A 15,407-nucleotide genomic window follows, 5' to 3' on the forward strand; every position below is an offset into this window, starting at 1 on the left:
ATCATCGGAATTACAAATCCTCTCGATCATCTCAGCTAAAGGGTTTAAAATTCGATTAAAAGAAATTTGGATATGATTTACATGCTGTTATTAAAATAATAGTATACATGTTGTAGTTTAATCAACGGCCATGACTGAATCTTAAAGTTAACTTACTTTTAAAAACTTTTAATAAGAGAAAAAAAATGAAAAGAGAATTTATAAAATTTAATATTGACCGTTGATTAAATTAAAGCATACATGCTGTTATTTTCATAAAATTCAATATCTTTAAATTAAATTATAAAAAAAATAGCACCCAGTCAAATGGTAGAATATTATACAAATTAAAGTTCGGTAGAATATAATATATAAATGCAGAGTAATATTAATTTAAGGGATCGCTCATCTTTTTTTTTTTAAAAGAGATCAATTCTCATTAATCAGAAAGAACATCATCAAGAACAGTATTTCGGACATACAAAGGAAAATCCTCAATCCATAATCGCTCCTTACCCAGAGTAAGAGCTATCTTTGCAAGCCTATGGGATGTCTTATTAGCCTTACGCATTACATGACAAACACTCCACTGTTGGACACATGCAGCAAAAGCTTTGCATCATTAATCAAAGTACCATAACGGCCCCATGTGCATTCCTCCTTTTTCAAAGCTTGAACAACTTCCATAGAATCCCCCTCCAATATAACATTGTCCAACTCCATTCTCACACACAAATCTGCCAACTTCCATGCCGCTAAGGCTTCAGCAGTTGTGGATCAGTAATAAAGATTTTCATCGCCACAAGAGTAGCAACAATAAGGGATCGCTCATCTTGGCAACGTGGTAGACGACGTGAGAGTTAAATTACTCACCTTCTCCCCTTCGCATGGTGTGCAACAATGTGGGGCATGGATTGTGAAGACACATGACATGGTCACCCAATATGACGTAGACGATCAACTAGGAGAAAATTAATTTAATTATTGGCATCTAGAGGTGGGTGTGATGGGGGTGAAAAAACGGGTGGTTGCGGTTAATAATCGCCCGTTGATCGCTAACGGCTAACTGCCTAGATAAATACGATTTTATTTTTAAAATTTTGAAAAAACTGTTAATCATTAACTGTCTTTATGTATATTATATAACTATAATATAATAGTTTAAGCCGATAAAAAATACTTAATTAATATTCCATTAAATATCATGATAAACAGCACATCCGATATATTATATATATTAGATATACGTAATACGTAACACGCAACATAAAGTAGTTGTAATTTGAACTTAGAAAAGATGCTATCAGTCAAGTACATTTGAGGGTAGATTCCAAAGTCTAATTTAGAGTAAAGCCATCCCTAGTTGGAGTGTAAAACAAATCTCCTCCACATACTAAGGGTGGGTGATAGACTTGACAATTGAGAAATGTGATTGGCTGCTGACGATTGAGAAATGTGGAAAAGTCATACTAATTTCCTTGTAACATTCGACTTCAAAAATCTTAGAGGTTAAAACTATTCTTTAATATATAATATAGAATAGTATTGGTTGAGACCTGTCGTACTAGTGAGGATCACCTCATAGATTTAGATCTTAAGTTCGAGATTTGTTAGGTTTAAACTCTCCTTTAGAGCCACATCCCGCGGTGTAAAAGCGAGTGATTTATCCTGATTTGTGTACAAAAACTTTTAAAGGTGCGATGCACGAGTTCGAGGTTTACTCTGCATGAATGAATCCGAAAGGACTTTCCTTGTAGAGTTTCCCCATCATACTACATAAATTAATGCAGATTCTAGAGGTTCTAGTACCACTAATAGAGGCATGCAGGACTATTTAATCTTGTGGTTTAGAAAAGGTTAAAGAAATGAGAAAGTCTAAAGGGTGGAGTACTTTTTCCTTCTTAATTGGGTGATGGAGTTGGACCGCTCCTCAATTACGTGAAAAGAAAACCACCAAATTTGTTGGTTTTAAAACCTGGTCTAAACCTGCAGGCTGCAGCAATATACGGACTGCATGCAGGGGTCGCCGCCGGTAGAGAGAAAATTGAGAAGAGAAATTAAGAAAATTAGGCCAATGGCAGGACTTGCGCGTTTCGGCCATACTGACCTTTTTTTTTTTTTGTAAACAAACTTTCCATAGAAACCAAACCATACTGACCTTATGTCCTTTACAAAATATAAAATTTAAAGATTTCCATCTTTATCGTAAAAGGTTTTCATAAGAGTGAGATAAATATTAATTGTGATCATAACAAAGTGTATTTTAAGGATATTGTAACTTTTAGGAGAAATTTCATGAAATTCTCGATATGTCAAAATTTCAATTTTATATATATGAAATTTCATTAAAAACTCTGAATTAAGAGTATCCAACTTTTAATAACCCATTTTCGTTATGATTTTCTGTCAATTTTTGTCAAAATGCCCAAAATACCCATCTATTTTTTTTTTTTTTTAATCTTTTTATAAAAAACAAAAAAATTGCAAAGATGTTGCATATATATATATTTTGAAAAAAAAATAAATGCCTAAATCTTTACAATTTTTTATTTTATTTGCTTATAATAAAAAAAACATTGGTATTTTGGAAATTTTAACAAGATTTAACGAAAAATTATAACAGAATAGGTAATTGAAAGAAATTAAAAGTTTGATAGCCTTAGTTGAGAGTTTTTCAACTTTGAAGGTACTTCCAAAATGCGTAGAAGTTCATGAGGATTTTGTGAAGTTTCCCCTAACTTTATTATAATTTTTTTTTTTTTACAAATTAATGTTGCAATTTAAAATTGATGAATTAATTAAGCAAAAATTATGATTTGCCAATTTAATTAATTAATGACCCATTTGCATGTCAACCATATATGCTCATGTGCTTATCAATCTTCTGCTACCCTTGAAAGGCATACTTCCAAGTTCCAAGCACAAGCACAAGCACACCCAAGAAATTAAGGCTCCCAATATCCTCCAAAATTAAAGAAAGAATCAATACTTCTGCTTGACCTAATCAAGTGTCATGTCCTACATTATTGAAGCATATATGTTTTTGCCCATGATATTTCATGGTTTCAAACAATTTGTACTACAAGAACCAAGCCCTAGAATTAATGAAAACGCGCGAGCAAAAGATTAATTCGAAGCAATTAATAAAAAATAACACAACTTAATTGTAATTTGAAATGATCTTATATTCCACCAATGTTTGGTGGAACTAAATCAATTATATATGTACACAGAAAAAGGATCCTAATTAAAAAGGGAAATTAATTCTCTCCCACTCTCTCTCTCAAGATGGATAAGAAGAGAGCAAGTTTTTTGGTATACATGAAGAACTCCTCCATGCCCTAGCGTGCAGCTTAAGTATCTCTCTAGCTTTTTCTTTAGCCTTGTTCTCACAGTCCATTTGAACCATCAAACATAGCTTTGCCACTACACCTAACTGCAACATTTCCTGAACAACTGCTGGAGTCGCCGAGAACTTCGAAACCGACAGGAGAATTCTCACCGCCTTGTCGGTTGCCACCTGCGAAACCCTCATAATTTTCTTCGACACGATGGCCAGCCCCGCCCCGTGCTCCAAGAGCTCCGCTCGCCCCTCGGCGCATCCGCAGAGAATGTCCACCACCATCAACATCATCTCACAAGCCCTTCGTTCGGAAGAATCAAGAAGAAGTCCTATCAAAACAGAAACTGCGCCTCCATTGACGGCTTTGATTCTGTTTCTCCCCCACGGAGAAAGCTGGATTAGTAGTTTCAATGCGGCGCTTGAGGCCTGCTGGGAGATCTGATCATGCAAAACCTGCACTATTTCAACGAAGAATTCGGTTTCCAACCTGATCATCTGCATCGGATCAGCCACTTCCATCATGGATTTCAACAACAAAATCGAATAAGCACGAGACTCGTAGCGGCCACGTTGCATGACTCGTATCAATGATTTGATAAATTCGCCACTTTTCCCGATGAGAATCTTCAGAGCGGCTTCTGAAAGCCGGAGACTGTAGAGGATGCTTAAGGCGTCGGCGCTTGAAGCTTCTTCTACTGTTGTTGAGCTCACAATGGAAGCTAAGAACTCAACGGCTCCTGCAGCTTCCATGCAACGTTTGTTGGCGGCGCTCTCCGAAGCGATTGAGCGGAGTTTTTGCAAACACTTGGTATTCAAGTGTGGGGATTTGGCGTTGTTGAGGAGCTTGGCAATCTGGGTTTTGCTGATCGGAGGCTTCGGGGTCGGAATCCTTTCGACGCCGTGGGAAGCGTTCATGGTGCACCAAGACTGGATCAATCGCCTGAGAGTGTGGTTTGGCGTGAGATCACAGTCGGCGGGAAGTGCTTGTTTTGTAGCCGGACAGGTGTTGTTCTTCCCGGAAAACAACCACTTTTCGATGTTTTCGCGGTCGTAGGTTATTCCGGTGGAGACTGTGACGGGGTCTTTCATGAGCTCCAGAGAAATGGGGCAGAGAAAGAAGGGAGGAACGTCGATCTCGTCCATTGATTTTGATCAGATACGAGATAAAAAGTTTGAATGTGTTAGAGAAGGCGCTAGCTGTGTGAATTGGTTTGAAGATGTTGGGAGAGGAGATCAGGGGGGGTTTTATATACGCGTTGAGGAGTGAGGTTTCCAAAATGAGAGTCAAAACATGGGCAAAATAAGACTAGCACAGCACGGCAGAGCACAGCACAAGCTTAATTGAACATGTCACGCCCTTTGACTTTCTCTCTCTACAAGTTATATATGTTTTTTATTTTATTTTTTTATTTAATTTTATGAAACTCCTGGATTTTAGAAGCGTCCGCTTGCCGACAAAAGGTAGTGGGATTTAGGAAACGATGTCACTCCATGGTTCTACTTGGCCAACCTTTTTCAAATGGGGAAATTGAGTTGCATAAATTGAATTTGTCCGCATGATTTAATATATGATTAGGGTAAGTAAGGACCAAATGATTCAACGTTTGCCTTTGTCCAACCCCCATTGCAACTTGTAACGGCCGTACGAAGCATTCCACGTTTGTTTTAGGTATGAAGTATTCTACGTACATTCCATAGATTTTGTTTTTGGGACTTAAAAAGAAAACAAATATTTATTTTAATTTTAATTTTAAACTTAAAAAGTAGATAACAGTACTCATGAAGAACAGTAGTTAACAGTACGTTGAAGCCCCTATAAGATAAGACAGAAGAGCATGGTGTCATGACTTATCTCATAAAATTGTCGTTGTCGGCCATGAAATCTAGTCTTTTCACGTGGCAAAAAAACCCCAAGCAGTAAGAATAGTAATGGCTGTGCCATGCATATCCACATGGCAAAATTTCAAAGCCGCCATCGCCAGCCAACTCCTCTTTGAGAGGCTGACCTGTCCTTATCCTCTACTTCCACCCTACAGGCTTCCACAGTTCCACGAGCCCTTCCGTGTCATTAAGAAGCCATGTGAGAGCAGCGTAGCCGTAGATCGCTCTGGTCGTCCTCCTGGCCGTAGATTGCTCCGCAGTACGTACCCATGGCTTACGAAATTCTTTTCGTAATTGGTAGTTGGATGTTTTATTTCTACTTTTGTATGCTTTTTCTGTTTAATGTGAAGTCAACCGCCAAGCCCACCATCACGTCTCACCCGTGGCAGTAATTTAAGGAATTTACTTATTTATTTTCACATTTATAATATATTAGTATATTTTTATATATATATTAAAAAAAAAAAAAAAAATCTACTTTAACCTCCTAAATTACTACCACGTACGTACAATTTTATTTACACCTCTTTAAAAAGCAACATCCAGAGGCGTAAAATTAATCACTTTTATCTACATTTCATATTACTATCACGTATCGAATCAGTTATTCTTGTATCATTAACCTTGACCAAGATCTGTGCATTAAAGAGGCGAAGACGACCTTTATAATTCAATGTAATCACCACCGATCGACGACGTGAAGCATATATAGGACAGAGTTATGAAGAATGAGAGTCAGAGAGTGCAATGGATGACTGCCCATATTACGTGAAACATGTTATTCATTGAATCTGTTGTATTTTATTATTCTGTAATACATGATCAAAGCCGGATTAGGGTTTGATAGAGGGAATTTATTTTATAGTTTAAATTAAATTTTACATATTTAATATTATATATATTACAACGTGAAGGTAGAGGGTTTGCAATAGCAAACAACAATAGAATCACAACTCTTCTTAAACCAAGATTCTATCAAGAAATCAAGGCAAAATGGATAGAAAACCCCCCACTCTCTGTTTCATATTGATAAACTGATCAAAATACATAAAATCTATCTCTTACATATTAGGTTGGTTGTATTTATAACAATAAGCAAACTTAGAACAAAAGTAAACCTAAGCCTATTATGTGAACTTCTAGAATAATAAAGGAAAAATTACTATTAAATAAAATCATAATTTAAATAATGTAAATAATAAAATAAAATATATTTGATTGTTGGATTATTTGATTTGCTGGAATAAAATCTTCTTTAAAGTCCCCAATAGAGCAATCAAGTCTTTTCTTATTGGATTATTGCATTTATTTCCGTTTAGCTTTTTAATCTTCCATTTGCATCCCGTTTTGACTTAACAAACATCGGAATTAGCCAAACCTCGTGACACAAGACTTTGTAGATATTTGAATTAGCTTTCCAATGCCATCAATCTTGCTCAAATCAGATATTCGAAAATTTGAGATATAACATTTTTAGTAAAACTCTTCAGGTGTGAATTTAACCAAAATGGGTAAAACTGGCTTGCATCATTTAAAATTTAAAATTTAAAATTTTAAATAACATCACTATTTCATTTGAAACCAAATAATCCAATTCCAGAAAACAGAAGGCATTGATTAGAAAGGTTATAAATTTTGGACAGAAATTTCCTCTAAACCAGCTTGGAGGAAATATCCTCAAACCTATTTAAAATAGTGCCAAATATCGATAAACATTTGAAACGCACATTAAATTCTTAAGGTCATTAATAGCAGTTTACTAATATAGACTACCGTTTTAAATGTTTATAGACATTTGGCATGATTTTAAATGAGTTGGAGATGGAATTGGTGGCTCATATTAATACCAGTCGAAAGCCAAGTAGGCGGGAGCGGAATGAACGTCGCGATAAGTCCGTACAAGTAGGGTTTAGGGTTTTTTTTTTTATATATATGTAATTATGTATGATGTAACCCTGAATCATTAAGAGTAAAAATACAGCCGCCTCTGTGTGGACATAGGCAAATTGCCGAACTACGTTAAATCTGTGTTTCGACTCTCTCTTGATCTCTCTTTCCCTTTGATTCTATATTGTTCATCAATTATTGTGTACGATAACAACATATATATATATATATATATATATATATATATATATATATAGGCCGAATCACTCTTTAAAAGTAATTTAGAATTGCGACATGTGGCGTGTGAACCCACTTCTTTTAAAGGTTAAACTCGTTTTTTAAGGCATAATTTTTTAATCTATTTTTAATAGTAAACCGGTCATTAAATTAGCTTAATTAAAAGCATTTAATTATATTTCAATAATTTTCCTTATATGTGATTTCATTAAGTTCAAAAATTTAATCTACGTTATTATTTTCTCATAATTTATTAATTTCCAAAACTATATAAAGAAAATATTTAGAATTTAAAAACATACTACATTAAATTAATTAACTACTCATAATCGGCCATTTAAGTCATAAAATAATAATAATAATAATAATAATAATATTCTGCCGTATAGCCCATTTTTTTAAAAGGCTATTTTTTTTCTTTATACTTTTCATTTTAAACCAAGTATATCTATAGGAACAAATATTTATTAAGAGAAAAATGTAAATTCAATCTTTATGGTTTATTTGAATTTTGCACAATTAACTTCTTGTGGTATTAAAATGAACTAAAAAATTATTGAGGTATGCTAAAAAAATAATTTAATCCCTACAGTTAAATTCCGTTCACTGACTTAACAGGTTTTAATAGCCTAAAACATTAGAGCTAATATAATTGTGATACTTGTCATATTTAAGTCAATGTCATACTAAAGAAATTTTTTAAATTAGTGGAGGGAATTTGATTGTAGAGACTAAATTATATTTTTGACATACCTCAGGGACATTTGAGTTCATTTTAATACCATAAGGAGTTAATTGTAAATCAGGTAAACCACAAAGATTAATTTTGCACTTTTCCCTTTTATTAAAACAAAAAATTGTTTATTTTCCTCTGTATTTTTTTTTTTTTTTCAAATGTTCAAAATTATATGCCTTTGATTTGTACGATATTATTTTCTCAGAATTTATTACTTTCCAAAACTATATAAAGAAAATAATTAAAATTTAAAAACATACTACATTGATTAACTATTCATAATCGGCCATATAAGTTATAAAAATAAAAAATAAAAATTAGCCATATATATAGCCCATTTTTTTGAAAGGCTATTTTTTTTTTCTTTATACTTTTCATTTTAAACTAAGTATATCTATACGAACAAATTTTTATTAAAAAAAATAAATTGTTTATTTTCCTCTGTATTTTTTTTTTTCAATTGTTCAAAATTTGAAATTTTTTTGATCATTTGGAAAAAAAAAAAAATAGATACATTAAATGTTGAGTAAAAAAATGTAGTATTATTTTGTATTCATAAAAAAATATTTTGTTTCTTTTTATCTGTGTTTTTTTTTTCTTCTTCGAATGTTCAGAAGTATACGAGTTTTATTTGTATTGAAATATAATAAGTATTACAACAACAATATAATAGATTCTTACTAATTTATATTAATGATTTGAAAATCAGAATCCAAGTTTTATTCTTGCTATTTTATTATTTTTTTTCTCTTTATACTTCTTTTCATTTTAAACTACTCCGGCGGGAACAAAAATTTTACCATGTTTTAGTTTATATAAATTAAACTAAATTCAATGGTAGTCTTATGTTTTAATTCATTTGTGTATGATTGTGTCATTAAGTGTATGTTCAGCACACTTTAAAAAAAAGTGCATGTTCAATAATGTACTGGTATATAACTTTTAGTGTGTCTTTTCGTTAGAATAAGCAAGATAGATTTTTTCACTTGAAAAGTAAGATGTGGATGCGTTTATATTTTAAAATTAAATTACACAGAAGAATCCCGCGCATAGTGCGGGTTATGTGCTAGTTACTATTAATTATCATAATCGAATATCCAACTGATAGCCAGGTTTTCTTAGGATTTCTTCTAAAAAATCTTGAGGTTATAAATGGGACACATATATATCCCACTAATAACAATATAATAAAATATTATTTAAAATTTTAAAAAAATTAAAACCTAAAATATTAAAAAACTAATGGGGTGGTTGGCCACCCCATCTTTGCCATAGGGGGTGGCCGCCACCTTGGTTGGGGCTAGGTGTGGCTTCAGCCACCCCATGGCCCTTGGGGGTGGTTCGGTCACCCCCAAGGGCCAAATAAAAAATAATAATAATAATAATAAATAAATAAATAACAGATTGGCATTTGGGGGTGATTCGTCCACCCCCCAAAAGCCTCCGTTGGGGTTGGGTATGGCTTTGGCCACCCCAGGCCATGAGGGTGGTTCAGCCACCTGCAAATTGCCAATCTTTAATTTTTAATTTTTAATTTTAATTTTTTTAATTTTTTAATTTTTTTTTAATTTTTTTAGGGTTAATAACTTTTTTGGTACCTGAGTTTTCACTTTTTTATTTTTTCCTCCCTGAGTTTTAAAACATGACAAATCTAGTACTCAACTTATGGGGAAAAGACAAAATCAATACCTCTGTTAATTCCGTCAGTCCTACTTAACGGGTTTAGTAGGAAAATCAACAAGGAAAGCTTAGAACTATTCTCTGAAATTACCTGAAAGAACTTGGACATGTAATAGTGTCTGAAATAAAAATAAATTCTTGTCAACTCAGCAACACATTATTTCCCTTGTTTTCTCGGCAACCAAACAGAGGAAGCTCGTTTTTTTTTTTTTTTTTTTTTAATTATTTTTACTTTTTAGGGTTCCAAGTTTTCCTTGTTGATTTTCCTACTAAACCCCTTAAGTAGGACTGACGGAACTAACGGAGGTATTGATTTTGTCTTTTCCCCATAGGTTGGGTACTAGATTTGTCATGTTTTAAAACTCAGGGGGAAAAAAATAAAAAAGTGAAAACTCAGGTACTGAAAAAGTTATTAACCATTTTTTTTATTTGGTCCAATCACCCCCAAGAGCCATGGGGTGGCTGAAGCCACGCCCAGCTCCAACCAGGATGGCCGGCTACCCCTTATGACAAAGATGGGGTAGCTAGCCACTCCATCAGTTTTTGAATATTTTAATTTTTAAATTGTAAATAATATTTTATTATATTTTTATTAGTGGGACATGTGTCCTATTTATGACCTTAAGATTTCTTGGAAGAAATCATGGCCATCAACTGGTAGATGCTCTCCAATCCATTTTAGACCGAAGAGGATCCGATTCCTTACTTATCATGATCATATTTAATTACTAATTATATTTACTTTACAACTAATATAATCATTAAAGTTGTTGCGAATGGCATTTGGCCCAAGCTTTAGCAAATAATTTGCTTTTGAAAATTACGTCAGTTTTTGCATGCATCCACGTGGTAATTAAAATTAAAACATGACCACATGGTATAAATAAAATCGTCTAATTGGCTGCACATTGTTTGGATTCTTTTACCACTAACCTCGATATCCAAATCCAATCATGGATATCCAATCATCTTTTTAGGATTTCCATTTGATGGGCTCCTTTAGAGGGGCACACTACACATCTCTTTTTTTATTTATTTTTTATTATTTTTATATATATTTTTTAAATTATTTTTATTATTCAAATATGGGAAACGGGTTACAGAGAATCGAACAACAATAATAGGGCGGACACCTTAACAATATAACCCAAACAAAAAAGACAATACAAACAAACAGAGAAACAATAGGCAATGGTCTTTCTTTCATAATTCTAAAAGAACCATAAACAAGCTAGACCTTTTTAAGAGCCGCGCATGGTAACAAATGGCAAAAGAACTCAATGAAGAGGCCGAACTGGTAAAGGCAACAACCATCATGAAATGGTTGTTGCAAGAAACTTACTGTCACAAACCATAATAGAGTCATTGATGAAGAACGAACACCAACTACAAAAGTCTCTTCCACTGGATCAAATCAAAGAACCATGAGACAGTAACCCACAAAAAACAGAAAAGTAAATATAGAAAAAGAACAGAAAGACAATAAAGGAGAAACAACCACTCCACAAAATAGCTGCTCCAGCTGCCAATTGGACAAGAAGCTGAAGATCCAAATTTGTTGATTTCTAATTGGAGCCCGTTGGATTTGTCAAGTGATGATACTTTCTCAAGAACATGATCAGGGAGTATGAATTTCTTTGTTGTTTTCTTATTATTTAACTCACTATGATTATAAATATTGTATAGAATAGGATGGGGAAATTGCCTTTGAAATAATCTTTTAAGTGTATTGAGTGTTATATATATATATATATATATCAAGAATATCACTTCTATAGCCAAGTTTGAGATTCATGATCCATTTGTAAAAAACGTTATGTATCCCCATGGCCAACAGCTTATAAAACACTTTATTTATTTATTTTTTTTCTTTGTTGTGTGATCATGCACAAACAAACGATTCATATAGCAGATGTTACGTTGTTTTTTTTTTTTTTTTTTTTTTTTTAATTAATGCAGAACTAGTTCTTGTGGTTGTACCCATTTATAATTTAGCTCTGTGTGGTATACAAATTGGTTGAGAATAAAAAAAGCAAATAGCTTTCTAATCCCGACTTCCTTCTAAGATTTAGACATAATCCATTAATGTGGTGCCATGTCAGACAAATCAGATAGTTACATGTGGCTGATTTGATTACTCACTGGCAACAAGGCATGTTAGACTTAACACGTCATTTACTTAAAGCCATGTGTGTTCCATGTCAACTCACCTCTTTTTCTCACCCTTTTCCTCTGCCATTAACAAAGAGAAAAACATTACCAATAAACATCTCAGTCATTGATGAGGCAACATATATTGTGTCTAAAGGAAAGCTAAACACAAAGTTTTGGTCTTTCAAATTACACCATCAAAAATATTTTTTGAGTTATTGAGGCAAAATATATAGTGTCTAAAATCACAAATCTTTTGGTAACGTTTATCACACACAAGTTTTATGGATGGATGGTTATAATTATGCATGCGAACCCCAGGCGAATTTGAAGCGTAATTAAGGAGACAAATGACGCCTTGGAATAAAAGACAATATATTATGATCCAACTGTTTATAATAAACAAGAAAATAAAGCCATTAATTCTTAATATTACAACTAAGAATTTCTTGAATAGAGCTCATTTTTGGCTCATGATGAATGCTAGCTGATCATGGCATGCTTAATTAACACATTCAAACGGCATTATACAAATTAATTACAACATAATTAATTAAAAAAAAAAGGATTATTCTACATTCATGCCTACAACTTTGATTCTAGTCCATGTATTCGTTGCCAACTAGATGGACCAATCTCAGCCGATCTGCAACCAATGATTCCTCCATCAGCTTTGATTGCGGGCCAAGAAAAGTTCAACATGCAGCACAGGCATTCAAGCTCTCATGGTAGGTAGGTAGCTAGCTAGGGTTGGGGCTGCCATAGTTTTAGATATTAATTATGCAGCTGGAACGACAATAAACCAAATGGAAAAGACATCCTTATAAAATTCAAATACACGCGACGTTGTGAGTAACTTCAAACTCCAAACCAACGGGAAACTAGAATTGGAATCCTAACATATCCTAGAGAAGAAGAGTACTCGGTATTTGAAAAATTAGAGGACAAAAGACTACAATCCTGTCTAGATCATATAGACATGCAATTTTGTCACACACACACACACACACACACACACACACACACACATATATATATATATATATATATACACACACACACACGTGGCATATATGATATAATTCAATTACAATTACGTCTCTTTCAATCCTAGCTAGAAGCCTAGAAGATGTTATTATAAATACAATTACGTCTCTTTCAATCCTAGCTAGAAGCCTAGAAGATGTTATTATAAATATTGAAGGTTTTTATTTCTTATTGTAAATATGCTAAGAATATTATGTGACTTTGTAATTATTGTATTTCTAATTTTTTTTTTTATTCTTATTCAACTATAAATAGATTATTCTATTATTGCGGCAGTACATGTTTGCACGTCACGGAACTTTAGAAGTCATATAACAGAAAATAGGCAACTCTTATGTCTTTTTCTACAAAGGTACGTAGAAGAAGTTATCAAGAAGTAGGAAGTTACCAAATTAAGCGTGCAAATTGCAAAGATCGATCGTGGAAACATTAATTTTTGGTCGTGGGAAGTTTCTACCTTTGCTTTGCTGGTCAAAAACTTGGAACAACAACCCCATGGTCCCCATCTCCGAGTATATATATATATATATATATATATTCTGCCTGCATTATGATTGGTCCCTCGGGCGTACGTGGACCTGCATTATAATTAATTTAGTGAGAATTTTCTAGTATGTTTTGACCTTAGAATCATGCATATTCAAAACCCTATACATAAAGTAGGAAGTAAAAGCCATTAATAAGTGCTGCGTGGAATTTTTATGAACCACGTGTTCTAGGTGGCAGTCAAGACCATATTAATTATTAAGTCAGCCTTGAAATTTGTGGTTCAAAATTAACACAAAATTCCCTTCTCAGACCACATGTTCCAGGTGCCCGTCAAGACCATGAAAAATTTTAGGTGCCAAAATGAACACTTTTTTTTATTATTATTTTTGTTTGGTTGGAAAATTCAAGATATTAGAAACTATTGCTGCAACGCATGATCCCAGAAGCATATGATCCAAGAAAAAAACTCCCATTATCATCATCGGAATTACGAATCCTCTCAATCGTCTAGAAGAAATTTGGATACGATTTACATGTTTTTATTTAAATAATAGTATGTATATTGTAGTTTAATCAACAGTCATGACTGAATCTTAAAATTGATTTACTTTTAAAAACTTTTAATAAGAAAAAGAAAATGAAAAAAGATTTTAAAAAATTTAATATTGACCATTGATTAAATTAAAGCATACATGCTGTTATTTTCATAAAATTCAATATCTTTAAATTAAATTATAAAAAAATAACACCCAGTCAAATGGTAGAATATTATACAAATTAAAGTTCGGTAGAATATAATATATAAATGCAGAGTAATATTAATTTAAGGGATCGCTCATCTTTTTTTGTTTGAAAAGAGATCAATTCTCATTAATAAGAAAGAACATTATCAAGAACAGTATTTCAGACATACAAAGGAAAATCCTCAATCCATAATCGCTCCTCACCCAGAGTAAGAGCTATCTTTGCAAGCCTATGGGATGCCTCATTAGCCTTATGCATTACATGACAAACACTCCACTGTTGGACACACTGCAGCAAAAGCTTTGCATCATTAATCAAAGTACCATAACGGCCCCACGTGCATTCCTCCTTTCTCAAAGCCTGAACAACTTCCATAGAATCCCCCTCTAATATAACATTGTCTAACTCCATTCTCACACACAAATCTGCCAACTTCCATGCCGCTAAGGCTTCAGCAGTTGTTGTATCAGTAATAAACATTCTCATCGCCACAAGAGTAGCAACAATAAGGGATCGCTCATCTTGGCAACGTGGTAGACGACGTGAGAGTTAAATTACTCACCTTCTCCCCTTCGCATGGCATGCAACAATGGGGGGCATGGATTGTGAAGACACATGACATGGTCACCCAATATGACGTAGACGATCAACTAGGAGAAAATTAATTTAATTATTGGCATCTAGAGGTGGGTGTGATGGGGGTGAAAAAACGGGTGGTTGCGGTTAATAATCGCCCGTTGATCGCTAACGGCTAACTGCCTAGATAATTACGATTTTATTTTTAAAATTTTGAAAAAACTGTTAATCATTAACTGTCTTTATGTATATTATATAACTATAATATAATAGTTTAAGCCGATAAAAAATACTTAATTAATATTCCATTAAATATCATGATAAACAGCACATCCGATATATTATATATATTAGATATACGTAATACGTAACACGCAACATAAAGTAGTTGTAATTTGAACTTAGAAAAGATGCTATCAGTCAAGTACATTTGAGGGTAGATTCCAAAGTCTAATTTAGAGTAAATCCATCCCTAGTTGGAGTGTAAAACAAATCTCCTCCACATATTAAGGGTGGGTGATAGACTTGACAATTGAGAAATGTGATTGGCTGCTGACGATTGAGAAATGTGGAAAAGTCATACTAATTTCCTTGTAACATTCGACTTCAAAAATCTTAGAGGTTAAAACTATTCTTTAATATATAATATAGAATAGT

General features: G+C 33.2%; 1 pseudogene; it reads right to left on the reverse strand.

Annotated features, from left to right (window-relative positions):
- Positions 1–3,227: 3,227 nt before the first annotated feature.
- On the reverse strand, positions 3,228–4,465 carry LOC132162171 (E3 ubiquitin-protein ligase PUB23 pseudogene; annotated as a pseudogene).
- Positions 4,466–15,407: the final 10,942 nt, after the last annotated feature.

The sequence above is a fragment of the Corylus avellana genome, chromosome 10, assembly GCF_965113065.1.
Source record: "Corylus avellana chromosome 10, dhCorAvel1.hap1.2, whole genome shotgun sequence".
Taxonomy (NCBI): domain Eukaryota; kingdom Viridiplantae; phylum Streptophyta; class Magnoliopsida; order Fagales; family Betulaceae; genus Corylus; species Corylus avellana.